The sequence below is a fragment of the Ceratotherium simum genome, unplaced genomic scaffold (genome assembly GCF_057802395.1).
Source record: "Ceratotherium simum simum isolate JZ-2026a unplaced genomic scaffold, ASM5780239v1 HiC_scaffold_43, whole genome shotgun sequence".
NCBI lineage: Eukaryota > Metazoa > Chordata > Mammalia > Perissodactyla > Rhinocerotidae > Ceratotherium > Ceratotherium simum.
Genome location: NW_028261259.1, coordinates 1,932,523 through 1,949,608, shown reverse-complemented (window position 1 = coordinate 1,949,608; position 17,086 = coordinate 1,932,523). Strand labels below are relative to the sequence as shown.

Here is a 17,086-nt window from a genome sequence, read left to right as displayed (position 1 = left end):
CCCTATTGTCTATATAGTTTAACTTGTCAAATGATTCTAATATACAAGGGTGGTTGAGAACCATCACAAATGGCTCCCAGGGTTTCCTCTCAAGCATCTGGCTAGCAGGCCAGATCACTGGAATCCTAGTTCATTTTCGAAGGAGAAGGGAGCACATACAGAATAAGTATCCAAATCACTAGGAGAACGGGAGGTTCGGAGAGTTTTTAATAGTTAAAACTATTTCCAAAAGAGGGCCTGTGAGTCTGCACTGAGGATACTATGCTTCTCTCTCCTTCCACCCACCCCCTAAAAAGTTCCTCAATCTAGAAGCCCACAGACTTATATGTACTTGGCTTAATTCAGTAGGTAAACAGGTGAAAACAGATGTTCTTTTCTGGCCCAATATATGAAGTCACTGATATTTCACCAGATTCTTTTACCATATTGATTAACTCCATTCATTTTACTATTTTTAAATATAGTTTTTATTTTATTCTCTTGGTTAACAATGGATATTTATGGTAAGAGAATAGCAGACAGCAGAAGAGAGAGAACGTGAACAAGAAAAGCAACACATACGTGAAAAATAATGACAGAAAGGACAGAATGTGGGACAGGAAGGCAGAGCTGTATTCATCCATAGTTTTTCGAGAAGCGACCCGATAACAGGAGAACAGAGTTATTTCCTACTAGGTTTGAACAATTGCGTTGATTTCCCAAGCATTCTGTTGCAATGCTTCCATCATCTCGATATGTAGGAAGACAAGCATCCCAAAGACAAAATGCTCCCAGACAACATTTTCCTTGTTAAGAATCAAAGGTGAACTTTATTTTAAAAAATTACCGAGGTAATTTTAGGTAACAGATAAGGCTGTAACCGGTAGTCGAAGGGCTAATTAAATTATATAAAAACGTCTTGTATTTGAGTTAGTATTTGGAAAAAAAAAGATACAACTTATGTTAGAATGAGCTATAAAAGCAAGCTTAGGTAAAGTAAGACTTTATAGAATCAAATTAGTTTAAATTTAACAAATAATCTCTTTACATTAAGTATCATCTTTTCGTGAGTGCACTTATTCTAAAAAAATATATAACTAAAAACACTAAATGAACCCTTAGCCAAATTACCTTTAATATAAAAGTGAATAAGTATCATGGTAAGCAGAAATTGCAGTATACAAGGACAAGTAAAGATCTTCTTTCCTGTCACATGAAACCCGATCTTTCACCCACACAACTGTCTACTCTTCACATTTATGTCTCTCAAAAGAGTTCAATGAAGTACAATTATAAAATGACAAAGCATCACAGTCCAGAGCAAGAAGTGGGGTTGACATTAAATGAGGCGAGTGAAACTGGGGGCTGTTCATGGGGAACGACTTCCCCAGGGCCACACTTCTTGGCTTCTTCAGCATGACCTTCTCCTATTTTCCATCAGGTATCAGAACATCATTCTTGGCTCCTTGCTCTCTCTGCCTCCCTGGCAAACCTGGCTGCCCTCAGGGCCTCAGCCCCTCTCTCCCTTGCTTTTTTCACTTTCTGACTCTGTCTGTGGATGTCCCCATAAGTTACAGGCTGTCTGTAGAGTGGCTGGAGGAGACCGAGACCCACTCCTGGGATCGTCTCTGCCCAGTCTGAAGACTGTGGGGCCGTGGGATTGAGGCTGGGGTTTCGAGACCCAGCACCAGCACAGCCCAGGGATTCACCTGGACCACCTGGTGCAATTATATTTAAGGTATTTGTGATATCAAAAGTACTTAAAAGTTCTCCTTCACTGCTGTAGGCCTGGAGTCCCTGCAGTCTCCTGTGTGCGCAGACTTACTGGGACTTCTGCAAGGTCTCCTCCCCTTGACTGTACCTGACCTCAGTGCCAGGGTAGGAAGTCATCCTTGTAGCTGGCCTCTTAAAAATGCAGCTGGTGAGTCTTATAGGAAGTGCAGACCTTTCACGATGTCTCATCTTGGTCTTGGATAAATGGACCTGTCTTTTCTTCTCTGAAGTCTGTGGCATCATATTTCTTTTGAGCTTCCCCTGTGAAAACAAAATGAAATGTGAAATTTGAATAAAATGGGGGATGCAGACTGCCAGCCATGGAGAATGTTCTCACCTCATTTGGATCTTCCACCCTCCTGTATCCTGGAGAAATATCTCTTAAACTGCCCTGTGCATCACAATCATTTGGAGGGTTTTTAAAACACAGATTGCTGGACCTCCACCCAAGGAGGCCTGGGGAGGGCTAAGAATTTGCACTTCTAAGTGTTCCCGGATGCTGCTGATGCTGCTGGCACAGGCACCACACACTGAGAACTACATCCTGGGACATCAAGCTGATATGAGTCAAGGGCAGAAAGGACTATGAAAACTAGATGCTTGTGTGCCCAGAGCATAGTAATTTAGTGCCTCATCTCTAATGAAATCACATTCCTCTCAGCAATTTGATGCTCACTTCACTTGCACACCCACGTCCCATCATCACTCAAATATTCTCCTGTTCATAAGTAAATAACTCACACATACCATATTCCCATCCCACAGTTCTATCCACTGTAAATAACCATTTTTCCTCCCCTGACTCTTCCTCTCTCCTCCTACTCCTCCCTGTTAATCTGGGCTCCACCATCTGATTTAACACAACAATTGATGCTTCTTAGAAGTCAATCCTGCTCTCACATTTGTTCCACATCCACACCCTCTTCTAGCTAGGTCATCCCATCCATTTCCCTGGCTTCAAATACCATTAGTGAACTAGAAATGCCCATAGAATTAGCACAGATCTGGCTTCAACCCTGAGACCAAAATACTCATCTGCCCACTCACCACATCAGTGATAACTCAATGACACAGCTCACAGTGAGCAGGTCCCAAGATGAACCAACCAGTTCTCCAAATAATCACCCATATCTCAGGGTCCCCTAATCTCACTTGTTGGTACTGATATCCTGTCTACACCTGAGTGTCATTTTGGACACCCTGCCACCCCATACTGGTACATCAATGAACCATCCGTCCAGCCTCCTGAATCCACCCAAAGATTCTGCACTTTTGAATAATTCTTGAGCACCTTTCAGATTCCTACAAAATACCATTTCCACAGAGTGACCTTTCCTGATCCAGCCATCTAAAGTAATGTCACATTTTCTCTGTTAATTTTTAAAATTTTTAATTGTAAGTGTATTATCATCTATTTCTCTCATAGTGTTTTTCTCACTAAATTGGATACTCCATGAAGTGAAGACTGATGTGAACTGTAATGTTTTACACTGCCATATTCACTCATTGCTTTGCCCTTAGAGAGTGCACAATATATTTATCGAAAGAAATTTTTCGAACTCCAAAAAATACTCTCTAAAATTTTCAAACAAATTCACTTGACTGCAGTCATACAAGGATAGAATCTGTTTTGTGGTGTACTGCAATAAGTTATCACTAATATTGCAAATCCTTTCTGTCTGTAATCCATTATAAGACTCTAGCCACAATAATCTATTTAAAATGTAAACCTAATCAGTGCACCCTTCCTTTACAATCTCTCTTTCCTGTCTTCAGATACTTTTTGTGTGTGTGTGTGTGTGTGTGAGGAAGAGCGGCCCTGAGCTAACATCTGCCAATCCTCTCTTTTTTTTGCTGAGGAAGACTGGCCCTGGGCTAACATCCATGCACATCTTGCTCTCCTTTATATGGGACGCCGCCACAGCATGGCTTGACAAGCAGTGCCTTGGTGAAAGCCTGGGATCCGAACCGGCAGACCCTCGGCCACCTCAGCAGAGCGTGTGCACTTAATCCCTTGCGCCACTGGGACGGCCCCCTCAGATACTTTTTACAAGTGAAGTCATAAATCTCACTTCATCCCTGTTGTCCTGCCATAATCATTAATACCATCCCTTTCATTCTCCAACATGTCCCAGTGTGGAGGGAAAATTAGTTGATCCTCCCATTTATAGAGCACCTACTATAAGCCAAGTTATGTACTAAAACCCATGATCCAGAATTTAACTTAAAAGTCACTGCCCCTGTTTTTTTTAACCTTGGAGAAAGGAATGAGTTAATAAAGGGACTAATCAATGTGTAATATAGTGTTAGGTATAATTAGATCCTGTAATAAACAGTAAGGGCTACACAGAGATACAGAGACACAGGGAGTGATGGAGGAAGAACAGCAAGGAGGGATAAAGGGAAAGAAATTACCTACAATTGTTTCATTTATTTATTTATTTTGTGAGGAAGATCAGTCCTGAGCTAACATCTATGCCAATCCTCCTCATTTTTTTTTTTCCTGAGGAAGACTGGCCCTCTGCTATCATCAGTTCCCATCTTCCTCAACTTTATATGGGATGCCACCACAGCTTTGCCTGACAAGTGGTGCCTCAGTGCCTGCCCAGGATCTGAACCCAGGCCACCAGCAGAGGAGCGTGTGCACTTAACGGCTACGGCATGGGGCCGCCCACCTACAATTATTGATGATGAAGAGATTAGGGAAGGACTAACTGATGAGGTGATATTTGAGCACAGAACTGAATATTTTTCAAAAAAGACCAATCACATTGTGGGTAAAAAATTTTCCAGAGACGGGAAAGAATGGAAGCACCCTGGAATTAGGAAGGAAGGCCATTTGTCCTAAACCTTCTCTGACAAAAGCTTAACCCCTGCCAGGTGCAAAAGAGAAATGTCTACTGGGTGCAGCTCCATTATTGCAGAACAGACAATAGAGGGCAACACTCTGATGTTGTTACACAGGGGCAATCCATTGATAACTGGCACCATAATTCCCTTATTTTGTTTATGTATTCCATGCTTTTACTTCCAACTTGCCTCTATTGCTTTATTTGAAGTAAGATTTTGAAGACAGCATATGCTTGCATCAAGGTTTCTAAAAAAAGGTATTTTGACCCCCCAAAATGCCATTATTAGATCAAAACCACAGAAGAATTAAAAGTACAAAGTAGCTATACTATCAGTATATGCCTTAAGTAAATAGTTTACTGTCAAATTCCTCTTATATAAGAAAGCACCATGCAGTTTCATTTTAATGATGTTAGCCTCAATAATCTAGTATAATAATAAACTCCTTTGTAATGAGTAACTATATAAAATGAAGTTACAATAATTTACAATTTACGTCTGTGACATGACCCAACTACTCTCTACAAGCACCACTGAAATCTTGATTGATGCTTGGCTACCTTGTTCTACTAGAACTAACGGGAATACTTCACTGCCAACAAACTCTGTTTACCTACTGTGTAGTTTATAAGGGTTGAATTCTTCTCTACTTGAAAATCACCATTTTCATCTCTCCATATGGATACCTGTTTATTGGCAGATAGCTTTGCAGCCAGTATAGTTTTTTTCAGGAGAGTCTTATATAAGAAGTCATAAAATATGAGTATAAATAACTTACACTTAGGCAATTTTTCTTTTTCTTTCCCTGCTTGGAAAGATTTGCCCTGAGCTAACATCTGTTGCCAATCTGCCTCTCTTCTTTCTCCCTTCCCAAAGCCCCACTACATAGTTCTATATTCTACGTGTAAATCCTTCTAGTTCTTCTACATGAGCCACTGCCACAGCATAGTCAATGAGAGATGAGTGGTGTGGTTCGCGCCTGGGAACTGAACCTGAGACTCTGAAGCGGAGCATGCCAAACTTTAACCGCTAGGCCATCAGGGGTTGCTCCAGGAAATTTTTCTAGAAAAATATTGGAATCAAGATGTATGATTTATTTCTAAAAATTTCCTAACATACTTTAAAACATGAAATGCTCAACATGTTTAAAAGCACTTTACCACTCAGTTTACCTTAACAAAGAGATAGCAAACATTTTGAGAAATATACTTTCAACAGGAAAGTCCAATTGTAGCTTTATGCTTTTGTAGACCACTCCCAATAACGTGGCTTAAAAAATATAACTGTAAGATTCTCTCAAGAAAATGTATTTCATTTCTATAAAAATCGTTCTTTACAGTGTCTCAATGTTTGTTTCCTACTAAGCTTCTCAAGGTTCTTTAGGCTTAACAATATAGTAGAATCAAGCTCCTATAATCTAGCTTTTAATCCCACAATACGGAAAGCTCTAGCTCAAGGTCATCAACGACCTCTTAAATCACCGAATAATATTATTCCCATTTTATAAGTGCGAATACTAGGTTTTAAAGAAGTCAAGTTCATGCCCAATATTGTTTAGCTAGTAAGAGGCAGAGCCTAGATAGGACTGACTCCTGCTGTCTGATTCTAAAATCCATAAGCATAACCTCTAGGTATACAGCCAAACATAACACTCTGTATTCTTGCAACAGAATAAATGCATTTGCTTTCTCTTTAATATCTGTAACACGGTTCTTAACTATTCAAATACATTGGTTTCTCCCTTTCTGTAAATGAGAGTGTTCTTCAAAGCACCTTTCTTCCTCTCTGCTCTTCTCTATACATTCCCTCCACTCCCAGTTCTTGAATTCATTTAACAAGCATTTATTTTATTGAGTCCATACAATTCCAGACCCCATGGAAAAACAATGAAAAAAAACCAGTCCCTGGCCTTGAAGGATTTACAGACTACTAGGGGAGAAAGCCCTATAAGCAAGTCCAATACTATTTTCAAAAAAAAAAACAAGCTTGAGTCTGCACAAACACAGAAGGCTATCTATGCCACACAGCACGGGTTTTCAAGCCTTTTCTGAGGAGGACTACAGTTTTTTAAGAAATAGCGTTTAAAATTTCCAAAAGAGCACGCAAGACCTAGAACTTCCCTGATCCACTGTCCCCTTCCCACTACAAGCCATGTTTTTTCTAAGACTCTTAAGAACATCGTTTGAAAACCACTATATTCTAACACCTTAATAGTTTTGCCTTTCATGCCTAGGTCTTTAATCCACCTGGAATGGATTTTTGTGTACGGAGTAAAGTAGGGTTCCAATTTGAATTTTTTCCATACTGATATCTAATAGTCCCAGGACCACTTAAAGAAACGCCCCTCCTTTGCCCTCTGCTCTGTAAGAGCACTTCTATTAAAAGAAATCAAGTTTCTGGATACACGTGGAACTGGATTTGGGTTCTCTACTGTTTTCCACTGGTCTAACACTGTGCTAATACCAAAGTGCTTTAGTTACTATAGCTTTATATATAATAAATCAGGATATCTCATAGATCAAGTCTTCTCACCTTGACCTGCTGCTTAAAAAATATCTTGGCTATTCGTAGTCCTTTGTATTTCCATATGTATTTTAGAAAAGACACGTAATTTTGAGCTCTGTAATTTCCTGGCAAACTGGTAAAATACCCACAAAACAAATCTAGATCAGTGTTTCTCGACCGGGGCAATTTTAACACCCCCACCTCCCACCCCAGGGACATTCAGCAACGTCTGGAAACATTTTTGGTTGTCACAAAGTGGGGGGTAGGTACTACTGGCCTCTAGTGGGTTGAGGCCTGGGAGATGCTGCTAAGCACCCCACAGTGCACAGGACAGCTGCCACAACAAAGAATTATCCAATTCAAATTTTAATAGTGCCACTTTTGAGAAACCCTGTCCCAAATAAATCAAGGGGCAAATTTGCATGGGCCCATTAAAGGCCAGGGAACGTCTACCAAAAACAATAATTTAGTTTTAGAAAAACTGAACTGCCATGTGCCAAATGAGATTTACCCCAATTGATTAAAAAAAAAATCATATTATTTGCATAGACCAAAAGGCTTATCTTCCTCTTCTCTACAGCAGGGACATTTGCAGGAAGCTTATTGGAGGGGTTAAGTCTTTAAAATACAAAGTTATAAAGAAACAAGACATATCCAGAAGATATTTGGAAAAAAAAAGAAACTCATAGAAATCAGTAAGAAACAACCCAATAGAAATATGGGCAATCTAAATAGGCAATTCACTAAAAGGAATATTCAAATGACCAATAAACATATAAAAAGATGCTCAACCTCATTAGTCACCAGAGAAATACCAATTCAAACTCACGAGAACACCATCCATGCACCAGAATGGCTAAAATTTTAGAAGACTGGACATATCAAGTGTTAACAAGAATGCTGAACAACGTAATTCCCATATACTACTGGATGTAGGGAAGGGGTTGCATAAACTGGTTCAACCACTTTGGAAAATGTTGGCAGTCTCTACTATAGCTGAACATATCCATACACTATGACCAGCAATGCCATTCCTAGGGATATATCCAACAGAAAATACTTACCTATTTGCAAAAGAATGAACAAGAATGTTCATAAAAGCATTAAAAGTCTAATGTAGAAACCATCCAAATGTCTAATAACTGCAGAACGGATTAATAAACTGTGATATGTTCATAGAAGTAAATAATATACCACAACAAGAACTACTACTATATGCAACAACACAAATGAATCCCCAAAATACAATGTTAAGCAAAAGTACGCAGACTCAAGAGTACAGATATCACTCCATTTCTATAAAGAGGCAAAACTCATCAATGGTGACAGAAGGGAGGATAGCCAATATCTGTGGAGAGAAAGGATAGTGACTAGAAAAGAGCATAAGAAGGGGCTGTAGGGTGTTGGTAATGTCCTATTTTTATCTAGGTGGTAGATACACGAGTGTGTTTACTTTGTGAAAATTCATCAAGCTATACACTTAGGATTTGTATGCTTTTCTGTATTTAGCTTATATCTTACTAAAGAATTTGCTTAAAAATAGAAAGAATCCAACCCTGATTTATCGCATCTGATGCTTCAAGAGACTATTCTAAACAGCCCAAACTCACAATGATGCTAAAATGCAAGTTGTGTATATATTGACAACTGATTTTTTACCAAGGAACAAAGGCAATGCAGTGGATAAAGGATAGCCTTTTCAATAAATGGTGCTGAACAATGAGATATCCATAGGCAAAATAAATGAACTTGGATCCATACCTCACACCATATACCAAAAATAACTCGAAATGGATTTTAGACCTAACAGTAAAACCTAAAACTATATTTGATAGAAAAACACTTGTATTCAAAATATATAAAGAACTCTCAAAACTTAACAATAAGAAAAAAAAAACAGGCAAAAGTTTCAAAAAGACATTTTATCAGAGAAGATATACAGATGGCTCATAAGCACATGGAAAGACGCTCAACATCATAAGTCATCAGCGAAATGCAAATTAAAACCACAATGAGATACCACACTACATGCCTATTAGAATGGCAGACAAGACTGACCATACCAAGTGTAAGCAAAGATGTAGAGAAATGGGAACTCTCGGACACTGCTGGTGGGAATATAAAATGGTATAATGTATAAACACTTTGGGTAACAGTTTGGAAGTTTCTTAAAGAGTTAAACATAAGTGATCCACTCATTCTACTCTTATGTATTTGCCCATAAAAAGGAAAGCACATGTCCATAACAAAGACTTACATACAAATGTTCATAGCAGCTTTATTTGTAATAGCCCAAAACTAGAAACAACTCACATATACATCAACACGTGACTGGATAAACAATTTGTAGTATATCCATAGAACAGAACCTTACTCAGCAACACAAAGGAACAAACTGTTGACACACACAACATGGATGAATTTCAAAAGAATTATGTTAAGTGACAGAAGCTAGACAAAATTGGTGTACAAATTGTCTGATTCCATTTATATAAACTCTAGAAAATGCAAACTAATCTATAGTGATAGAAAGCAAATCAGTGGTTGTTTGGGGAGAGAAAGTCACAGAGGGGTGGGAAGGAGGGATAACAAAGGTGCATGAGAAAACTTTTGAAGGTAGTGGATATGTTCACTATCTTGACGCTGACTGCGAGTTTCATGGAGGTACACCTTATGGTGGATGCCATAACTTATCAAAGCATACCATTTATTTTATTTTATATTTTTTCATTTACATATTTTTATTTGGAAATGTTTATATCAGTACAGTGAAACTAAATTTTAGAGACACGGGATGTCATTAGTTTGGATATCATTAGTTTATTATAAAAGAGAGACATGGAAATTATTTACATGATGAAAGATGTCAGTACTTCAGTGGAATGGGCAGCTTCACGTGATGCCATTTCAATAGTGATTCATTTCAGTCTACATACTTTCCAAGAATGTCACCATCTCTAAATAAGAAATAATCCTTGTCGTCTAGAGCTACTTTGGTGCCTCCGTACTCTAGGAGAAGAACTTTATCTCCCACTTTCACACTAACTGGTTGAATCTCTCCACTCTTTCCTTTAGAGCCGGATCCAAGAGCTACTGCTGTTGCTTGCAATACTTTTCCTTGAGATTTTTCTGGAAGCATAATGCCTCCTTTGGTTACAGTTTCGGCTGCACTCCTTTCAACCAAAACTCCGTCAAAGAGGGGAAGAGACTCTCTAAATGCCTGTCCTGCCATGACTCCGGCCGCCTCAGCCCACGCTCCGCTCTAGCGCCGCGTTGCAAGCAGAGACCCGCAGTCCCACCCTCCAGACACGTGAACTTGGGACAAGGCACCCTGCGCGCAGGCGCGCTCGCCCCCGGCCCCCGCCCCTCCCCGCGCGAGGGGGCGGCGAGGCAGCGCGCGCGCGATTCGCCAGGAGGGCCCTGCACAGGCCCTGACGCGAGGACCCCAAAGCCTACCATTTAAATAAATGCAGTTTGTTTTGTCAAGTATGTTTCAATAAAGCTTTTCTAAAAAAAATACAGGTTGTATATAAATATTATAAACCAGAGTTTCTATAATTAGCTCAAAATCAACTCCATTCATTCACACAACAAATAGTTATCTAGCACCTACTATACGCCAAGCACTCTGCCAGGTTCCAGGGTTACAATGGTAAGCAAACTGACATGGCTCCTGACCTCACGGAGAACACAGTCTGCTAGGGGAAGCAGAGATCAATAAAAGATGCACACAGACACATGGATAATAAACACTTCACAGACAAGTGCTGTGAAGGAGACACACACAGTGAGATGACACAAAATAACAGGGAAACCAAATCTGATCTAACGGAAAGGTCAGCATGGCTCCCTCAAGGAAGTGAAATGTAAGCGATACCTAATGGAAGAGGAGGATAACAAGTTGAAGATGTAACTTTCCTCAGAAGAGACACTAACACAAGCAAAGGCTCTGAGGCAGAAGAAAGCATGACCCTTTGAAGGAATGGAAAGAAAGTCAAAAGGGCTAAGGGTCAAAACAGTGTAGACAACACTATTGGTCACCTCTCCAGTAACTATTCCATCTCCTCTTCCTCACTCCTAACAGAATCACACTTGGGTTCCAGCAGCCACCCTCCTCCACACACAGTCATGTGCTTTAGAGCAAGATGACTCCATTCTTGATTTTAGGAAGTGGATATGTTGAGACTTAAGTCAGTCATGGCCACCTCTTTTCTCCCTGCCAGTGATTAGTGAAAGAATGGCACGAGTGATAGCAGGAAAAGAAGTTATTGCATGCTCTAAACAAGAGATGTTGGTTTGGACCAGGGAATTGTCAATGCAGATAGAGATTTGCACGGAGAAACAAGGTAGAGCAACGTGTACAGGATGTCTCCTAGGTTTCTGGCTTAGGCAAATAACGACCAATCTTTTCCATATAGTCAAAGCCAGAGAAATATTTTTTAAAAATTAAGAGTCTTATGTTATTCTTAATATATTTCACTTAAATAAATCTAATTAGAACTATTCAAGGATCATACCTAAAACATATCTCATCCTCATGCAGGATACTGGCTTCAGAAGTTCATGCAAACTTATCAAGAATGAATGAGGCTGACTAGATTTTGTCTTACAATACAAATCAATGTTTTCTAAAATTCTAACTTATAATTAACAATCCTGCCTACAAATAACATCAATTTCTGAATATCATTTATTTTGCCTTGCCTGCTTCAAAAAATGATTTAAGCTAGCAAAATGTCCAAATCAATTAAAAGCCAAGCCAAGAATAAAGTAGTCCAAGGATTTCTGACCACTCTTGTGTTATCTAAAAATAATTCCAGAGAAATTAGATGGAGGTACCTAATGAATTATGCTCATCAAATTTATCAAATTAGGTCTCATAACAACAGTAATGAAGGTTCCTATTACACATACCAACAGACCCAGGCAAAAATATAACCTACCTTGACAAGTTGATGAAGTGCCATTTCTTTCAGAAGGTGGTGGACTTGGACTGCTGAAATGACGTGAAGCTCCTCGGCCCTCGCCATCGTTTGTCACACTCTTTGAGTGGCACGTACAACGACGTGACAACGGCACTTCAGCTTTTTCGCTTAAGCTTTCATCCGCTGGCTTCCCTCAAAGTGAAAGAACCTCTATTCACAATATTTCTAATTAAACAAACATTAATCATCCTCTGCAGCTAGAGTGAGCAGCCACTCGAATTTGCCCAGGATTGGGAGGTCCCCCAGGCTGTAAGATTTTCAGGGCTAAACCTGGGAAAGTACCTGGCAAATCTGGACAAGTTGGTCACCCTGTCTGTAGCATCAAATTAGGACAGGAGAGAAACACTTATGCTGTCAGAGACATTTATAGAGAAATTATCATCAATTTACATAACTTACAAAAAGATAATAGTCAAAGATTAATAATGTAATAAAGGCACAACCACTTGAGTATTCGTTTATATTGAGATTCATTAAAATATCAAGCAGGGAGGATTAAAAGAAAGACCAAAAGTATATTCTTAGTTACTGCTATTTCCTTAAATGAATCATTCTGGATAAAAAGTACTTTATTATATTTTTTTCAAGTCCCAATAATCAAGCTGAATATATCAACCAAACACTTACCACGAAGAAGAGCCTGTTGCCACGCTAAAGCACCACAAAGTAAGACTAAGCTGTTCCCACTTCCTGTAGGGCTCTCCACCAAACAATGCGGCTTACTTTTTAATCCTCGGACAATCTACTGACACAAAAACAATAAAAAAAAATCAGTAAACAATTTACTTCATTAGGGTCTGTCTGCATCACAAGTACAAACACAACAAGCAGTTGTGTTTTCTCCTTGATGCAAGGCCCAGCATGAAGTAGCACGGTCCTTCCTCACCTCGGAGACAGGCTGTCCCACTGCTGCTTCCTGCTCATCTACCAGGACTCCTTGGCTACTTTATCCCTGCTTGTGGGCCCACGTGACCTCTGGATCCTTTTCTGCCGTGAGGAATCATTCCAGTCCTTGTCCCTTGGCTGGCTGTTTATGCGGCTTGTTTCTCCTCTTGTCTGTGTGTCTCTTCTACAGACATGTTGTTCGGTTTGTTTCTGGGTAAAATGGCCTTGAGCAAATGAACTAAGGGGAGACCAGAGGGGAGAATTTGGGCTCGTTATTATCTGTGATGGGCAGACAGTTAAGTTTGGTAGTGGGCCATTACGCGTTCTCAGGTGGTTGTATCGCTATACTGACACTTAAGAGAGGCGGCCCCGGGCCGGCCCCGTGGCTTAGCGGTTAAGTGCGCGCGCTCCGCTACTGGCGGCCCCAGTTTGGATCCAGGCGCGCACCAGCTCACTGCTTCTCTGGCCATGCTGAGGCCGCATCCCACGTACAGCAACTAGAAGGCTGTGCAACTATGACGTACAAGTATCTACTGGGGCTTTGGGGAAGAAAACAAAAAGGAGGAGGATTGGCAATAGAATAGATGTTAGCTCAGAGCCGGTCTTCCTCAGCAAAAAGAGGAGGATTAGCATGGATGTTAGGTCAGGGCTGATCTCCCTCACAAAAAAAAAAAAAAAAAGAGTGGTGGCACCTTGTAGTAAGATGAGCATAAGCTGTGGGGTTGAGAGGGAAACGGGTGAGAATTGCAGCTCTCCTGTTTAGTGGCTGTAACCAAGTTACTTAGCTTCTCTTAGCTCAGTTTCCTCATATGTTAAACAGGAATAGTGATGCCTACCTGGTAGAGTTAAGATTAAATGAGATAATATATGTGCTTATCAAGATAACTCAATGTGCTATTGGAACGTAGGTAAGTTTTTAAGACATAATTGTTATTTTTGTTATGATGCTTAGTGATTGTACATGTAAATGTAACAGAGAGGATTTTTATCCAGTTTGAAACTCTAAGTGGTTTAAGTTCTTTTGTACAAAGACATAAGAGATATATAAAACTGTCATTATGATAAGTATGTAAGATCCTCCCCAAAATTGTAATCAACTGTTACATAGAGATAGTTACTACGAAAAACAGAACCAGAAGGAGGGAGGACACAGGAGGATAAAAAAAAATATATATATATGTAATTCGTACACCATAACCCTTGGCATGTCAGATAAATGGGTTCAAAAGTAATGGGAAATTGGGAGAAAGCAGTGTCTGAGATTTCTGCAGCCAGTTCCAACCAGTCAGATTGTGCTAAGTGAAAACTGTCCTTCATGACTTGAGCTCTAAGTTGTACATATTATCTTAGGAGGCTCAGGGGTGGCAGGTGGTGTGTATCTTTAAGATTAAGCATGACTTTGGTAGGAATAGAACTTTAGTCCTAACCTGCACGTAAGGGGGTTGATGATCCCAAATACATTTGGTGTGTATTTTTAATGTGCTGTCTGCCCTGTCTTCAGCAGAGATTCTGCCTTGCTCTAAATTAACAGGCCCCTCTCTGGGGTCTACCCTCCGTGTGGGATCCTCTCATAAGGAGGCCCATCTTGGAAGTACGCCGGAAGCCCCCAGACTTGAGTTCTAGGCTCCGTGGTCCTCGTCCACGAGGCTGTGGCTGCCTGGCCTCACTGTGATGGAAATGGAAGATGAATTATCTTCAGCCTGGCATTTTGTTTTGAAGTTCAAACCAGGATTAGCCGACCCTGGAGGCGATTTTAAGCAAGTGTCTTCATGTGTTCCTTTTATCTTGATGTTTGTCACTAAAGTGTTGGGAAAACTCTGTTCCTATCTGTCATTCATATAAAAGATCTGATAGCCCCACTTCTGATCATTGAAACCCCTCAAGACCTCATTAAATTAGAACTCCATCTGTCCAGATCGGAGTGAAGAAATTCCCTCGCTGCTTCCCCATCACTCCCTCCACCTCCCTCTTTCTTCCTTGGCTCATCTTACATAGATGGCACCCCTAAAGCTTTGGATTTTTTTCAGTACAACTAGTTTCTAACTTGCACATTTGGATTTCAGCCTGCCTTTTCAAAGCAAATGATGGCCACAGACCCCTCGAGCAGCTGCCACAGGAGCTGTGTTCCCCTCTCTCCCCTTTCCAGATAGCTTTCTACTTTCTTTCTGCCCCATCAGCTCGAGGATGGCTGAGAATATCAGTGACTTAATATCTATGGGTTATAACTGGTGATAGGTCCCAGAGCACTTGACGTGTTTCATCTCCTTTAGTCCTCACAGCTCCCACTTTGCTCATGAGAAAGTAGGAGACTTCCAAGGGTTACATCATAGTTCCCAGGTCACATAGCTCGTGACCCCAAATCCAGTGATGGTTTGACTCTAAAATGCTCCCTGTGGGGACAAAAGGGAAGAGCCGTCTGGTCTGCCTCCTCCCCACCTCCCCAAGCCATGGGAATACCTACCACCAGTTACTTGGGGTTGCAGATAGCAGAGCTTCAGTAAGGAATATGCGGTACAGGCCCCCAGGCTGATTGCATCTCCTGGGAGAAACGTCATAAGAGCTGAGTTAGGTTTTATGGCACCAAATTAAATGAGATAATACGTGTAAAAGAACTTTGTAAAACTTTTCCAGCGCTTTGTGCTGTGGCCTGGGGATCTAACTGCTTTGCAATGGAAATACTGAATTTTTGTAATATGGTATTTAACATCCTCTCTTGTGCTTTTTAAAACCAATATCCTCAAGAACTATCAGGTCACTTGATTTGGCTTGACACAAGCGTGCATGATCTTTGCTTACAAGAGCGACAGCTTAAGTGTAGTCTCCCTTCACTTCTTGGCAGCGCCCCATCATCTCCATCTGCTGGGGACACCGGGACTCGCGGCTGCTGATGGCATCAGGACCAGCCCTGTACGTGGTCCGTGTGGAGCACCGCGTGTCCGGCCTGCAGCTGCTGTGCCAGCAGGCCATCGCCAGCGCCCTGCGAGAGGACAAGGACGTCAGCAAGCTGACCCTGTCCCCCGCCTCTGCTCCCACCTCTCCACGGCCTTCATCCCCACCATCAAGGTAAAGCCCTTCCACTCACCTTCTCCTCCTTCCTCACTCGTGCTGGCTGCCTGTTCCCGAAGGCTCGCCAAGAGGAGGGCAGAGACAGGGAACACAGGCGAGAATCCCAGAGCAGGAGCACAGAGTCACGTCTGCTCCTCTGCAAGATGAAGGTGTGCGGCTCCGCAAAGTCCCACCTCGGTCTCCCACGCGCACAGTCTGTCCCCAGCATCACCCTTAGTGTCCACAAGAGAGTCACCTTGTGTGATAGGCATTAGCTTTCTCATGGCAGAGGCAGTATCCCGAGCGTGGCTGCCGTTGTCGTCCTGATGATCAGTCTGCCTTGTTCATTCCTGACTCCCTGGCAGATGCTGCCGTTATCCCCTCTTGAGAAAGAAGGAAACGCGTTCTTAGAAGCGAGGGACTTGCTCTGTGGCTCGTTAGGGGAACGGTCAGGATGGGACCCTGTCAATCCTGGGGCCTGCTCTCCTCATCACTGTGTGCAGGGGCGACCCTCACCCAGCCCTCGCTGTCAGCGTCCTCTATGCTGACTGGAGCTTGAGAACTGGTCTGTCGCTATGGTAGTATGTGGACTGGACCTGCCTGTGGCTCTTCCAGTGTGGGTTCCCCGTTCCCTCTGGCCCTCCGCACGTAGGTTGCTTCCTGTGTTCTCTTTTTTGTTTTCTGTCTCTGCTTCTAAGTATCAGATTGACTTCTTGGTTAATTTTTTCCTAAAACATCCGAGTTTTAGAATCTGTTGTGATATTTTCTTCAAGTTGCTTTACACTCTTGGTTCCACACCAGTGATTCCGGACCCTGGCTGCTCGTTAAAATCGCCTGGGGAGTTTTTAGAACATACACATGCCCAGGCTCACCCCCCCAAGATTCCAGTTCCATCGTCTGTGGTGGGATCCGGGCTGAGGTCTCTGAAAGCTGCCAGGAGGTTCTGACGTGCGCCCAGAGTTGGGAGTCATTGTTCCGCACCACACAGTTAACCCTCCCCGAGCTGCCAGCCAGTGCTCCGCCAGGGTAATCAGTGATGTGCACGCTCTTTTCTCTCCACGTCC

At 41.7% G+C, this 17,086-nt stretch overlaps 2 long non-coding RNA genes and 2 pseudogenes across 5 annotated transcripts; all 4 read right to left on the bottom strand.

Annotated features, from left to right (window-relative positions):
- Positions 1–966: 966 nt before the first annotated feature.
- On the bottom strand, positions 967–2,085 carry LOC147911365 (methyl-CpG-binding domain protein 3-like 2B pseudogene; annotated as a pseudogene).
- Positions 2,086–4,599: 2,514 nt separating this feature from the next.
- On the bottom strand, positions 4,600–15,489 carry LOC147911363 (uncharacterized). Of its 4 annotated transcripts, none has more exons than XR_015551039.1 (5): positions 15,439–15,489; positions 12,979–13,215; positions 12,720–12,837; positions 12,051–12,224; positions 4,600–5,339 (listed from the first exon to the last, which is right to left on the bottom strand). It is a non-coding gene; the product is annotated as an uncharacterized LOC147911363 (long non-coding RNA). The 4 variants fall into 4 exon arrangements; XR_015551036.1 differs by having other exon boundaries at positions 12,720–12,834; XR_015551037.1 differs by lacking the exon at positions 4,600–5,339 and adding an exon at positions 5,412–5,664 and having other exon boundaries at positions 12,720–12,834.
- LOC147911364 (10 kDa heat shock protein, mitochondrial pseudogene) lies at positions 5,688–10,364 on the bottom strand (annotated as a pseudogene).
- A 6-nt stretch (positions 15,490–15,495) lies between the features above and the next one.
- On the bottom strand, positions 15,496–17,086 carry LOC147911362 (uncharacterized). Its single transcript, XR_015551035.1, has 3 exons — positions 16,060–17,086; positions 15,774–15,954; positions 15,496–15,516 (listed from the first exon to the last, which is right to left on the bottom strand). It is a non-coding gene; the product is annotated as an uncharacterized LOC147911362 (long non-coding RNA).